Here is a 15,832-nt window from a genome sequence, read left to right as displayed (position 1 = left end):
AATTTTGGAGACATAGGTCTTTGTTAACAGTTTCTCTCTATTCTTCATTTCAGGTTAACTCTGCTCATCACCTATGTGTTTGCCAGAGAGAGACCAGACGAGCAGCTCAGCACACCAGCTTGCACCTAGCCAAACAGTTGTAGGTGAGAATGATATATGGTAACCTTTATTTGCTTACTCTACTATTCTTCACTTGAGTCACTCTTCTGATGAGTGAAATAAATGTCCACAAAGCTAACATGTTTCACACTTCTATTGTTCTCTTCACACAGGTATCCTTGATGACTTTCAGGAACAATAGTAAATTGATAATGTTGGCCTCATAGAACACCATGGCACGCATTCCTGCTGTTATATGCACACAAACTTTTTGTTTTCAGTTAGTCTATTCCCTCACATGAGTTCTAAACAGTAGCAGTGGAGGATTATAGGTGATATTAACCCACACCATCAGCGAGTTAAGGCTATTGCTTTAACAACTATACCACGGTGACATCTAAGCAGCTCAACATAAATGAGGTTAACACATTGCTTCAGGGAAGGGAGGACAGATATGGACCTTGGGGGTTGAACCCCCTGTTTGTGAACCTTATGTAAACCAGCTTCTCCTCTTTTCTGTTTTCAGGTGTCTTAGACAGGCAACTACAGTATTGTCAGATGGAGTTTTGTATTACTGAGAGCAGTGCAGCTGTGAGCATCTTTGTGGTTTCCACACCTGCTTAACCAAAATAGTGCAGCTCAAGCACCAGGAGGATAGATTGAGGTATCTGGCCTTTACTTCCATCACCTTCCGTGAAAGGAAGAAAAACCCACATGTCTCATTTGGATTCTCCTGGTGTGGAGCCAACTCTTACTAGCAGTAACCCTATTCCTTAACAACAAATCTACCACAGTGACTTATATTCTCTTCCTTATATAGCCATTTACTTTGGAACAGGGACTGGCTTACTTTGCACATCATAGCTGAGATGTCGTCATCTACCTACAGTTGCATATACCCTTGCATTCACTTGCTTTTTTCCTAGATTCTGCAATGATTTGACATCAGAGTGGCTAGCAGGTAATAGAATGAATGACAGACCCCAATAAAGATTGTCAAACTTTCTATATGTCACCTTGTTGTTATATTGAAAAGGGCCCATTCAGCAGTCCCTCCTGAACCCCTATCTACCTTGGACTCTGTCCACTAAACTGATGATGCTACAAGGTTAAAACCACACAGGCATGTTTAAACTATAAACAATTTTTTTATTAAAATATAAAACTTTTAAAAACTTAAACTTCTTTTTAAAAAACTATTTACATATATAACATATAACGCAGGGAAAGAGGGTGGGTGCCCCCCAAGAGCAGCTTGAGCTACCTCAGGTGAGGGGGGCAGAAGAGGTGCAGTCATTGAGAGGGTGTATGGCTGCTGGCACCATGCCCTCTTATGGCTACCAGCCGCAAGAGGGCATGTTCCATCCTCTCCACACACCCTCTCAATACCTGCACCTCCTCCAAGATGGCAGAGTAGGCCTCCATCTCCCTGCCCGCCCCCTCCTGAGGCTGGTCGGGCTGCTCCTGGGGGGGATCAGAAAGGAAAGGGGGTGGGATGGGATCAGGAACAGGAAGGGCAGGAGAGTGATGGGAAGGGCTATGGGTGGGGGAAGGGGAAGGTCCAACAGGGGATGGTGGTGGGGGTCCTGGAGGTAGTGGTGGGGCAGGCGGTGGGGGTCCAGGGGGCAGTGGTGGGGCAGGCAGTCCAGGGGGCAGTGGTGGGGCAGGCGGTGGAGGTCCAGGGGGCAGGCGGTGTGGGTGGTCGTGAGGGCTCCCAGGGAGAATAATCCCCCTCCTCCTCCCCTTCTTCCCTCTCCTCCTCTTCCTCCTCCTCCACCGAGGACCAGGGTGGGGCTCCCTCCATCACCTGCGGTGCCTCCTGAGAGGGTGCCTGCGCTGCTGCTTGACAAGAGGGAAACAGGATCCAGTCAGATATGTCCACAACACTTTTGAACATGACATTCTTTACTACATTATTTTCTTCAAATGCTAATAACAGGATGCAAAGCACCTACTCCACTGTAAACATCAAAATGTAGCATAAGTAAGTGAGGCAAGTAGAACACCATAAAGCCATTGTGACATGATATCACAATAGCAGCTTTACTGCAGATTTTATGATTAAGAATGGTTTACAGCTACTCAAGCATTTTCATCTATTTATTCTGGTAGGCTGATCACAAAGAAACACATGCTGGACTCATTACTCACCGGCTTCAGCGCGCAATTCCTCCCTCACCCCCTCAAGGAAGGCCCGCGCCTGGCGCCTCAGCAGCCGACCCCGTTTCCTGAGATCCTCAACCTGGATAATAGAGAGAGAGAGAGAAAGAACAGAGAGGGAGGGATATGATGAGTGCCATCTAGCACTGTGGCATAACATGTTTACTTAAGTATATAAGCACATAAAAATGGAGTATGCTGCCCTCCAAGAGCCCCTATCCGCTTTGCTGCCTGCCTCCACCCCCTTCTGCCACATGTTTTACATGAATGTATTCACGTACTCCAGCATTTTCCCCTTTCTGTGCTGGAGGCATCGCTATCTCTCTACTGTACCTGGGACAGTGGGGGGGGGGGGGGGGGGTTGAGGTGACATGGCCAGCATCACAAGGAGGAGTGTGGGATTGAACTCACAACCCCAGGGTGCTGAGGCTGTAGCCTATCAGCACTGCCCCACATTACAGCATGTCCTGGTGAGTTTACAATCATGCAGCAGGGGCAATAAAATAGTTTGGTCAGAAGGAGCAGCGTGGCTTGAAACCCCTGACGACAGGGTACTGACGCTGTCACTTTAAACGTCATGCCACTATCTCCCTAGACCAGCAGATTGATACAGGAAAGTTGTAGGTACTTGAAATGACATAGCAGCACTTTAATATATTTGTTTTCCTTTGGCAAAGTTGATTTCAAGATGTTTCTATTACAAATGCGATGCTCGTGACACAAAAATTAGTTGTGTGCATGTTGTGAATGGAATAGATGCCTTGTAGGAGCTGAATTTGTCTTTGAAATCCTACTACTGCTCCTTTGGGATGTGCTTTAATTTTAGTATTCAATGTAAAAGATTTATTATGCACAATTGTAGTTTTAAAAAGGAATCACAAAAAACATGACCAATTTGATCGAGACAGGTTTCCATCATAATTACTTTTTACATGATTAATTGTGAGGGCCTGACTTGGAATACTTACTTCCCTGGGACAGGAGGCTCTACGATTGTACCGCTGGGTCAGGTGGGTCCATGAGTCCCTGAATTGCAGGTATGACCTGCGATGGCCAGGCACTAAAAAATAGTGGTGCTCCCGGAAGAGAAACAGCCTGGCCAGCAGCCTGGAGTCCTGGGTGGAAAAGTTTGGCTGTCTCCTGGCAGCCATTTTAGGAGAAATAACTGCGTATGAAGAACGGGTGATTCTATGACATCACAACGCAAAAAAACACGATGACATTTTTGTGCCGCTTGGGCGTGCTTGCAGCGGCCGCTCCGCACTACATCAACACTGTTGATTACATCCTAAAGCATGCCGATATCGCTGTTATACAAAAAAGTATAGCAGAACGCTTAGAAGCTTACCATGTAAACCTAATGAAACTTCACCTCCCCCAAACACAATAACAAGTTATAAATTAAATAAATGAAGATTGGGAAGTGAGGTTCACATATTTTAGCTTAGCTATGCATGTTTGGGTGGGTGGAAAAAAAAATATTATGTCTTTGGTAACCTTAGTCAGGACTTGAACCCCTGACCTTTGGAAGATACATGCAGTGCTTTTAAGCACTGAGCTATGTTGGGGACTTGGGAATGGGAGTCTCCAGAAATGGCTTTAGGTACAAGCTTTGACAAGGGGTAATCATTGCAAGTATCTACAGGTGTATTTGATCTGAGAACACCCAATGAACGTCCAAAACGATTTCAAAATTCTAACGGCTTCTATGACGTCAGATGCTACTTTATGGTTAGGGTTAGGGCTACAGTTAAGTAGCTCGGTAGCTCAATGAGTAAACGCACTGTACCAATCATCCATAGGGTGTGAGTTCAACTCCCGGCTTGTCTTTTACTTGATTATAACATGAGGGGTTTATGCTGCAGGAGTATGTTGTTGGGGTGTTGCAGGGTGTCTAGGATGACAGAGAATAGTCACTTGCATTTTCAACAATGCATTTGAATTTCTTAAGATGAAACCTTAGTGAGCCGGGGGAGGAAGGTCACCGCAGCCTCGCGCCTCAGATGAAAAGGTTAATTTTTGAGGGACTGTGTAAGCTGATCTGGGACAGTCTTCAGCGACTTGGAGCCCTCTTCCCGGCTGGGCAGAAGGAGGAGGCTTTGGGGGTGGTGGTTTTGGTGGTGAGTGAGGGCGGGAGGGGGGAGTCGCCTGGCTGCTGCATCTGCACTCCTGCTGGTCACAGACCTACTGATCACAGAGCAGAGATCACAGAAGCACGCAGGTATGTGCGCATGCGCGGCTAGGGTTTTATTATATAGGATATACACCTATCGCATCTCATTTTCATCACAAACACATTAGCGAGACTATACACAATACATTACAAAGTTGAGCTTGGGTTTGATAAAATAAACAGCATAATTTTGACTCTGTATTACATTTATTGAACCATACTTAAGAATATGGGTGTTGCATCCGTGACAACGGTGCTTTACACCATTGAGCTACCAGTCTTTTGCCTCAACTGACTGTGATATGATAGCTAAGTAGAGTATACTTTAGCACATCACTAAGGTATGCTATGACAGGGGAACCAGAGACACAGGTGTAGGTCAGTGAGTAAAAGCACTATATCGATCATCTGTAGGTTGTGAGTTCAACTCCCGGCTTGTCTTTTACTTGTGGCATATCTACCTTCCAGGTGCACCTTGATGATGTCACAATGAGGTCAGCATTGTGCTGCTTGCTACTTCCTCTTCCTGTGAACTAGAAGCCACATTCAGGTCTAATCTGTGTTTTGATTCTGTTTCTAAGTTGGGCCAGTGTAAGTTATGGGATTTACCTTTGTTCTGAAGAATGAGCTGATTGTTGCAATGTTTTAAGACCAGGAGAGTGTTCTTTCGAGCAAGATATCACTTCTAAACTATCCTCTCTGAAATAATGTCTCTGGGAAATCGAGAGAAAGCTTATTGGATGACTTAGGGTGCCTTTCCTGCCAGTCTTTGTGGAACTTAAACAAAGTTTATATGGTGTTCAAAGTCCTATCCTTTCCACTTCTAATAGGAGGTGAGTATGACATTTCTGTACAGCTTTCTGTGTAGCATACATCTACCGGTTCCCACCTTCCATACTGATAATGTAAGTTCAACACCCACTCGGTACGTTTCATCTTCTAGTTCTCCTTTGAAACATAACATATTTTTTTCCTTGTATTAATGGTAAACTGTACAATTCTGATATCCTAGAGGAAAAAGATACAACACAGCAGTGTTCTCTGTCTGCCATTCCCTACCTCACTGATATTGCTAGATCAACTAATATATAGTTTACAAAATGGTATACTGTGTTTTGGTTATCTTTTTCATCATCCTATACTTACAATGCTGAATGAGTGATAATAAAGAGTATAAAAAAAGTATAATCAAAAACAAAAACCGTACCCACGTCTATCACGGGTCCATTGGAGACGTCTTAATGACGTTTCAGAAACCTGCGTCTATCTTGCGCCAAGCGGTTCTAGAGACGTCTACCGCACGCCTAAGTACCGTTTGATTGACACTTGTGTTTGCCGGACGTCTAAAGCACGCCTATGTTAGACGTACTAATAGAGAATTTACCCCTAAGAGTATGTTGAGAAGTGGATCTAAGGGCTCTAGATGGGTCATATGGGATTAGAAGTCTGTTAATGAATACTGGGGTGTGTGTTTGTATTGTTTTGAAAGTTAAAAGTGCAATTTTATATGTTATCCTATGTATGACTGGTAACCAATGAGCTTTTCGTAGTAGTGGAGTAACATGATCATATTTTTTAGAACCAGATATGAGTTTAATAGCGGTGTTTTGGATTAGTTGTAAACGTTTTATTTCTTTTAAATTTATGCCTTTGAATAGAGAGTTACAATAGTCAATTTTGGATATTACAAGGGAATGTATTAAAACTGTAAGGGATTTAGCATCAAGAAGAGGACGGATTGATCTGATCATTCTTAATTTATAGAAGCAGTTTTTAATTAGAGTACTGATTTGAGGATGAAATGTAAGCTTATTATCAATTAGTACCCCTAATATTTTTATAATAGTAGTTAATTTGAGTGGAATATTATCAATTGAAATTGGAGCAGTTAAATGTAAGCCTTCTTTCCATGAAAATAACATGATATTAGTTTTAGAAATATTTAATGAAAGCATATTATTATTTAGCCAATCATGAATGGTAGAAAGTTTATGGTTAATAAGAGTAATATCATCTTGATTTGCAGGGTCTATATTATGCATAAGTTGAAGATCATAAGCATAAGCTGTAAATCCTATTGATTGACAAAGAGTCAGGAGGGGGGCCAGGTAGATATTAAATAGTAAAGGAGATAGTATAGAACCTTGTGGAACGCCGAAGTCAGTGTGATATGGTTTTGAAGTAGTCTTATTAAAATGAACTGTAGAAGATCTGTCCGAAAAGTAGGATCTGATCCATTCTAGTGCTTGATCTGTTATTCCAATGGAAGCGAGTCTTTGAAGTAGTAAAGAGTGATCAATTGTGTCGAAAGCAGCCGCAAGATCTAAAGAAATTAGTAGTACAGACTTGTGTTGATCAAGGTTGTATTGAATAGTTGTAGTGATTCCTAATAGAGAGTGTTCTGTGGAGTGGTTTTTACGAAAACCAACTTGATTAGGATGTAATACCTGAGTTTTTTTGATGAAATCCGATAATTGTTTGAAAACGAGTTTTTATCCCAGGACAAGCAGGCAGCATATTCTTAACGTATGGGTGACGTCACCGACGGAGCCCCGGTACGGACCTTTTTAACTAGAAAGTTCTAGTTGGCCGCACCGCGCATGCGCGGGTGCCTTCCCGCCCGACGGAGGAGTGCGTGGTCTCCAGTTTCTTCGTTTCCGCGGAGCGAAAAAGACGCATGTGCTTTTCAACGGCCGTTGAAAACTCTCAATTTGCCTTCCCGCTCGCGATTTTTGATCCAGTTTTGGTTCTATTTTTGTCTTTCGACTTCATTCTTCTAAAAAAAAAAAAAATTCTTTTCGTGTCTTTTTCCTTATTTTTGCAGCCGGCCCCGGCGGGGCCTGTTGTAATCATCCAAGCCTCCGGGTTTGATTTCGCGGAGGCCGTGTTTCCCTTCATGCCCCCTCAACCGGGCTTCAAGAAGTGCCAGCGGTGTGCACGCCCGATCTCTTTAACTGACCCACACAACTGGTGCCTTCAGTGTTTGGGTCCAGAGCATCGGGCTGACACCTGCACCCGCTGTGCTACTCTCAAGAAACGCACTCTTAAGAACCGGCAAATACAGCAAAATATTCTTTTCGGTACCGGTTCTACCATGGATCAAGCCCCGACGTCGACGGCACCGCCTAAATCGGCACCGACCACATCGACACCGCCTGATCCTCCTTCGGGGTCGATAGCGCCAGGTAAGCCGGCTAAGAAGCCTTCCACTTCCCTTGAGCGACCTCCAGCTACAGCGGTGACCCCGGTTCTTCCGACGTCCCGCCGCTCCCGTAAACGCTCCGCTCCGATCACGGTGAGTGCCTCGTCATCGGCCTCCTCATCGCCGGAGCGTCGAGCAGCACCTATGGTACCGAAGAAATCTAAAGCGGTACCGGTGCCCCCATTGGAGGACCGAATCTCGGCCATCCTCCAGGACAAGCTTCAGGAGCAGCTACAGAAGCAACTCCAACAGCTCCTTCCAACCTTACTGGCACCGCTCCTTCCGGTACCGGTCCAGCCCGAGCTTCGCACCGCTCCACCGGTATCCACCCCCTCGGTACCGTTGAACACATCCATGCCGGTCTTATCTGCTCAGCCTGCACTTCAGACTTGCTCGGCAGAGGACCCTTCCCAGGCCCCAGATCGACGCCGGTCGTCTCGGGATCGGGATCGGCACCATTCCTCCAGGGACAGAGATCGACGCCGGTCTTCATCCCCCGGCACCGTATCCATGCGATCTGGCAAGTCCCTTTCTAAAACCCGCCATACTGAACCGGCTATCAGGGACCCAGACCTATGGGAACAATCCCCACTCGGTACCGAGGAGGATGCCTCTTCTACAGATGAGGAACCTTCCATGGCTGAAACCACTTCTAAGCCCGAGCAATCCTCCTTCACGAAGTTCCTTCGGGAGATGTCAGCGGCTCTCTCCATCCCCCTTGAGTCCGACTCTAAGAAGTCCCAGGCCTTTTTAGAAGCTTTGGACTTCGACCAACCTCCCAAGGAGTTTCTTAAACTTCCTGTACATGATATCCTCCGGGAAACATTTTATAAAAATTTGGAGACTCCATTGACTGTTCCAGGTGCCCCTAAAAAACTGGACAGCTTATACCGGGTCATCCCTATTCCGGGATTTGACAAACCCCAATTGCCCCATGAGAGCCTCCTTGTAGAGTCCACTCTCAAAAAATCTCAAGGCTCCAGCGTTTATGCCTCCACCCCTCCTGGCAGAGAGGGAAAGACAATGGACAAATTTGGAAAGCGCCTGTACCAGAATGCCATGCTGGCTAACAGAGCCAACAATTACACCTTTCATTTTTCATTTTATATGAAACACCTGGTCCAACAACTTTCTGCTCTAGAAAAATATATACCTGAGCGTAAGGTCCCGCTCTTCCAACAGCAGATATCCAACCTCCTTCAGCTCAGAAAGTTTATGGTGCGCTCGATTTACGACTCCTTCGAGCTTACTTCACGAGCCTCCGCACTGGCTGTGGCCATGCGACGCCTAGCCTGGCTGAGGGTGTCTGACCTTGATGTAAACCACCAGGACCGTCTCGCCAACGCGCCCTGTCTTGGTGACGAACTTTTTGGGGAGTCTCTTGATACCACAACACAAAAACTTTCGGCTCATGAGACCAGATGGGACACCCTCATTAAACCCAAAAAGAAAACTCCACCGGCACGACCATACAGGCCTCAGTCCTCTTATCAATGTCGATTCTCTGCCAGGCCGCTGAATCCTCCTCAGCAGCAATCTCGCCGTCCTCGCCAACAACAGCACACTCAGGCTCGCTCTCAGTCTCACCAGGCGACCAAGCCTCTCCCTCAGACTAAACCTCCTCAGCCCTTTTGACTCCTTTCTCCAGGGCATAGCCAGTCTCCACCCTTCGATGCCTCTTCCTCAACCTATCGGAGGCCGCCTCACCATCTTTCTCCAACGCTGGGAGGCCATCACATCAGACCTGTGGGTTCTCAACATCATCCGCCACGGATACTCACTAAGGTTCCAGACTCTTCCCATAGATCATCCTCCCGTAGAGTCTGCTTCTCACTCCTCCCAAACTCCTCTCCTCCTCAGGGAGGTCCAATCCCTCCTCCTCCTCAATGCCATCGAAGAAGTTCCTCCAGACCAAAGGGGTCAGGGATTTTACTCCCGCTACTTCCTGGTACCCAAGAAAACGGGAGATCTTCGTCCCATCTTAGACCTCAGGAACCTCAACAAGTGTTTGGTCAAAGAAAAGTTCAGAATGCTCTCCCTGGCCACGCTTTATCCTCTTCTATCTCAACACGACTGGCTATGTTCCCTGGACCTCAAGGAGGCCTACACTCACATCCCAATCCATCAGGCTTCGCGTCGCTACCTCCGATTCCAGATACAAAATCACCACTATCAGTACAAGGTGCTGCCCTTTGGTCTCGCATCATCACCCAGGGTGTTCACCAAGTGCCTGATTGTGGTAGCGGCTTTTCTCAGGTCCCACAACCTACAAGTGTTCCCATACTTGGACGATTGGTTGGTGAAAGCACCTACATCTCCGCTTGTGCTGCAAGCCACTCATCAAACCATCTCTTTCCTCCATCTCTTGGGGTTCGAGATCAATTATCCCAAGTCACATCTGCTTCCTACGCAGCGCCTGCAGTTCATCGGAGCAGTTCTCGATACCAATCAGATGAGGGCGTTCCTTCCTGCCGACCGGCACCGGACGCTACTTCACCTTTGCCGGCAGGTGCTCCTTCATCCATCCATCCCTGCTCGCCAGATGATGGTCCTTCTAGGCCACATGGCCTCAACAGTCCATGTGACTCCTCTGGCACGACTCCACCTCAGGATACCTCAATGGACCCTTGCCAACCAATGGTCACAGACCACGAATCTTCTTTCTCATCCCATCTCTGTGACATCGTCTCTTCAGCAATCTCTTCAATGGGGGTTGAACTCCTCAAATCTCTCCAGGGGACTTCTCTTCCATCCGCCTCCTCATTCCATGGTCATAACCACGGATGCTTCCCCCTATGCATAGGGGGCCCACTTGGGCGATCTCCGCACCCAGGGACTTTGGACCCCTCAGGAGCGTCAACATCACATCAACTTCCTGGAGCTCAGAGCCATGTTTTATGCTCTCAAGGCTTTCCAGCATCTCCTCTACCCTCAGGTTCTTCTCCTGTGCACGGACAACCAAGTCGCCATGTACTACATCAACAAGCAAGGCGGCACCGGATCTAGTCCCCTTTGTCAGGAGGCCCTCCGAATCTGGACCTGGGCCATAGCCCACAATCTGTCCCTCAGGGCTGTCTATATCCAGGGCGAACAGAACTCCCTGGCCGACCAGCTCAGCCGCATCCTGCAACCTCACGAGTGGACCCTGGACCCTCCTACTCTCCACTCCATCTTTGCTCGCTGGGGCACCCCGCAAGTGGACCTATTCGCAGCTCCTCACAACCATCAGCTGCCCCAGTTCTGTTCCAGACTCTTCTCTCCGCATCGTCTGACCCCAGATGCATTCCTACTCGACTGGACGGATCGGTTCCTCTATGCCTTTCCTCCACTCCCTCTGATGTCGCGGACCTTGTTCAAGCTCCGCAAGGACAAGGCCACCATGATTCTCATCGCCCCCCGGTGGCCCCGACAGCACTGGTTCTCCCTCCTGCTCCAGCTCAGCTCCAGGGAGCCCATTCCTCTTCCTGTGTTTCCTACTCTGCTTACACAGCAGCATCAGTCTCTACTGCACCCCAATCTGTCTTCCCTCCACCTGACTGCTTGGTTTCTCTCGGGCTGACCTCTCCAGATACCCTGTCTCAGCCTGTCCGTCGCATTCTGGATGCCTCCAGGAAACCCTCCACGCTCCAATGTTACCATCAGAAGTGGACCCGGTTTTCCTCTTGGTGCCTCCTGCATCATCACAATCCCACCTCATTGGCGGTAGAGACCATTCTGGACTATCTGCTCTCTCTGTCCGATGCTGGTCTCAAGTCTACCTCAATCAGAGTCCACCTCAGTGCCATCACTGCGTTTCATGAGCCTATCCTCGGAAAACCTCTCACGGCTCACCCTCTGGTTTCCCGCTTCATGAGAGGCCTCTTCAACATCAAACCACCTCTACAGCCTCCTCCTGTCGTCTGGGACCTAAATGTGGTTTTGTCAGCCCTCATGAAACCTCCTTTTGAGCCTCTTGCTACTACTTCGCTCAAACTTCTCACATGGAAGGTGCTTTTCCTCATTGCCATCACCTCTGCCAGGAGGGTCAGTGAGCTGCATGCACTGGTCGCCGATCCACCGTTCACTGTTTTTCACCATGACAAGGTGGTTCTGCGTACCCATCCTAAATTCCTTCCCAAGGTGGTTTCGGCTTTTCACCTCAACCAATCTATTGTATTGCCTGTCTTCTTCCCGAAACCCCATTCTCATCCTGGAGAACAGGCGTTACACACACTGGATTGTAAACGTGCCCTTGCATACTACCTTGACCGTACCAGGGCTCACCGATCCTCTCCTCAACTTTTTCTGACCTTCGATCCCAACCGTCTGGGTCGTCCTGTCTCTAAACGAACGCTGTCCAATTGGCTTGCTGCCTGTATTGCGTTCTGTTATGCTCGGGCCGGCCTGTCACTGGAAGGAGCTGTCACGGCCCACAGGGTCAGAGCTATGGCTGCTTCTGTGGCTTTCCTCCGTTCCACGCCTATTGAGGAAATCTGCAAGGCGGCCACTTGGTCTTCAGTTCACACGTTCACTACTCACTACTGTCTGGATACCTTCTCCAGACGGGATGGACACTTCGGCCAATCTGTGTTACAAAATTTATTTTCCTAATGGCCAACCATCCCCCCTCCCTCTCTGTTAGCTTGGAGGTCACCCATACGTTAAGAATATGCTGCCTGCTTGTCCTGGGATAAAGCACAGTTACTTACCGTAACAGGTGTTATCCAGGGACAGCAGGCAGATATTCTTACGACCCACCCACCTCCCCGGGTTGGCTTCTTAGCTGGCTTATCTTAACTGGAGACCACGCACTCCTCCGTCGGGCGGGAAGGCACCCGCGCATGTGCGGTGCGGCCAACTAGAACTTTCTAGTTAAAAAGGTCCGTACCGGGGCTCCGTCGGTGACGTCACCCATACGTTAAGAATATCTGCCTGCTGTCCCTGGATAACACCTGTTACGGTAAGTAACTGTGCTTTCTGTTAGTTTTGCTAAAAACGGAAGATTGGCTATTGGGCGATAATTAGAACTGTCTTTAAGAGAATTTTTTGGATCTTTAACCCTTGGATAAAGAACTGAATGTTTCCATTCTGATGGAAGACTTGCCGTACAAAAGCTTTTATGATTAATTTGGAGAATATAAGGTCCCATGATAGAGAAGTAACGTTTTATAAAGAAAGGGAGGAAAAGATTCAGTATTGGAACCTTTGATATTGATAGAATGTAAAGTATTTTCTATATCTTTTAATGAAGGGAGAGAAAGGTTGGAGCAAGTAGCATTTAGTGTGGGAAATTCAATATCTTCAGAACAAGCGGGACCTGAGGAAGTGGCAATTTTACTAGTGATATAAGATCTTATTGATTTTACTTTTGTCTGAAAGTAATCGGCCAAGGTTTGTGATGAGGGGGCATAGCTGGTTTGTGTTTAAATATGGAATAGCTGGTTTGTGTTTAAATATCGTTAATTGTTTAAGGATTTTAAAGAGGGTGGATTAATTTTTTGTTGTAGAAATTTTTTTAGAATAATATTGTTTCTTTACAGAATTAATTGATTGCCGGTAATGGAGAAATTGCTTGTTATAATTGTCCAGATTGATTTGAGAGGGTTTTTTGTGCCATTTGCGTTCAGTGGAACGCAGTTGCCGTTTCAGTAATAAAAGCGCAGAATTAAACCAGGGATTTCTTTGTTTTTTAGAGATTATTTTGGTAGTTGATGGTGCTATTAGATCTAAAAGTGACTGGCAAGCGTTATTCCAAATGACAAGTTGTTCGTTTATAGTCGCAGATAGGAATTTTTTAGAGTCAATTAATAAAGATGAAAAGATAAGGGACTCATTGATTTTTTTGAAAATCACGTATAAGAATGGTTTTTGGAAGTTTAGGGGATACTGGTGTAGGTTGGAATGTATAGAGTGATTGAATAAGACTATGATCTGACCAGGGGACTTTTGTTGTGTTAGGTTTAGAGAACTGTGGAGAATATTTGTTAGGGACAAAGATCATGTCTAATGTGTGGCCTTTAATAAGTGTAGGACCTGAATTAAGAGCAACAAAATTAAGGTCATTAAGATGGGTTGAAACTTCAGATGTGTATGAGTTAGCTAGATCGTCAAAATGTAGATTAAAATCTCCTAGAATGAGGGGAAATTGGAAAGTAATGGAAAAATCGGAGATTACTGATAATAGCTGTGAAGTTGTGGATGAATTTATTGGTGGGGGGTATATAATAATAATAGGTCAATAGTTGGGTTAGTATTAATTTTTAATTGAATAGTCTCAATGAAATTATTATTAATATTTTCTACAACTAGAGTTAAGGTGGATTTATAGATAATAGCAAGACCACCTCCTTTCCGAGCTGTACGATGGTTAAAGCAAACATTATAGCCTGGGAGGCTAGTGAAGTTGAGGTATGCCTCATCTCCGTTGGTAAGCCGTGTTTCAACAATACAGAGAAGATCTAATGAATGATTAGTTATGAGATCTTTGATAACGTGGTGTTTTTTACGTAATGACCTGACGTTGATGAGGCCTAAATTGAGTGTTTGGGGTTGTATTATAACTGGGAACCTAGAAACTTTATCGGAGGTGAGATTAGTTAAGTTGGAGAAATTTGGACCTGTTGGTATAACTATAGGCGAGGGTCTATGGCCCCATTGAGTAGGTATCTGATGAATAGTAGGTTCCATTGAAAGGAAGTAAATTTGTAGACAAAGTTGAGCAAAAAAGATGAAATGATTCAGATAAGTTTTAACCTTATATGGTAAAATGAAGGATTTATAAAGAAATGATAATAGGATAACTAAGACCTTGTGCAGATCATAAATTTGTTTAAGAGTTTGCGCACAAAGGAGCGCATCAAGGAGCAGGACCTGCTCCTTGATCGCGCGCCTTTGCGGCGTGTGCCGCAAGTGGGGAAGTAATTATTGACTTGTACCAGCTGAGGTGGACGTGTCCAGCGGGCCGCCGCTTTGTGGCGGCCATTCAAGATGGAAAGGAGTCTAAGGAGATTAGATACAGATAATTAATTGCAGGTGTTGTTGAACTATGACAAATGTATATACAACATAAAAAATGATAATTAGGAGAGTCACATGTAACTGTTTAAATTATGGACTAAAAACAGAGCGATTTAAAATATAAAAATTAAAAACAGTCATAATCTTTAAAAGTTAGTGGCAAACAGTTAATATGAAACACACAGTTACTGATAGCAAACAGCACAGAAGTTAATTGATAGCAAGCAGCACAGAGATCAATACCAGATGCACAGAAATTAATATCAGGCTATCAATTAATGAGAGTCAGGTTGAAAGCAGCTAAACATTAAAATAAACAGTTGATTAAAAGTTAAACTTAAAATTACTTACAGAAAGGTAGTTAAAATATAGAGAATGAAGGTTTAAAAGTGCCAATAAGTATTCAAGGAAGACCAGCAATTGTCAAATTAAAGCTAATGTTAAGCCGTGTGGCTAGGTGGTTAAAGGTAAAATCCTTAGTAAAAGTGAGCGTGCGCCGCAAGTGGGGGAGTAATTATTGACATGTACCAGCTGAGGTGGGCGTGTCCAGCGGGCCACCGCTTTGCGGCGGCAATTCAAGATGGAAAGGAGTCAGCTGAGGTGGGCGTGTCCAGCGGGCCGCCCTCGTTGTTGCTGGGCTGGGCTGGGCGGTGCGAGGGAGATTCTCCTTCTTCCTTGTGCCGGGCTGGACTGGGCTTTGAGCATTTGCGCATGCTCAAAGCCTTCTGGTCTCTCTCTCTCCGAGATTCTCAAGAATCTCGGAGAGAGCGAGACCAGAAGGCTTTGAGCATGCGCAAATGCTCAAAGCCCAGTCCAGCCCAGCATAAGGAAGAAGGAGGATCTCCCTTGCACCGCCCAGCCCAGCAACAATGAGGGAGGATCTTCGGGCACTGGCACTGGCACGTCCTGTGCATTGGTGCTGGTGCCGGTGCCCAATCGGGTAAGAGATGTCTTGCGGTGCTGGGGGGGATGTAGGATCGCGGGGGGGGGTGACACGAGTGGGGGGGAGAGGATGCCGGTTCACAGGCCAGAAGAGTAAGGGGGAGTGGGAGGAGGTTATAGCAGCATGCGCGGTATACGCGTGTGCGTGCTATATAAAAAAATTTTTACAGAAATGATTTGGACCCGCGCGCTATACGCGTATGCGTGTTATACATGTATGCGCGTTATATGCGTGAAAATACGGTAGTGTTGTGGACACT

General features: G+C 46.1%; 1 protein-coding gene across 6 annotated transcripts in view; it reads left to right on the top strand.

Annotated features, from left to right (window-relative positions):
* Nucleotides 1-15,832, top strand: part of HSD17B7 (hydroxysteroid 17-beta dehydrogenase 7) — a 228,951-nt gene that overhangs the window by 46,698 nt on the left and 166,421 nt on the right. The window lies entirely within an intron of this gene.

Source organism: Geotrypetes seraphini, chromosome 10 (genome assembly GCF_902459505.1).
Source record: "Geotrypetes seraphini chromosome 10, aGeoSer1.1, whole genome shotgun sequence".
NCBI lineage: Eukaryota > Metazoa > Chordata > Amphibia > Gymnophiona > Dermophiidae > Geotrypetes > Geotrypetes seraphini.
The sequence above is the reverse complement of the archived record's forward strand: the minus strand, read 5'-3'. Positions and strand labels throughout refer to the sequence as shown.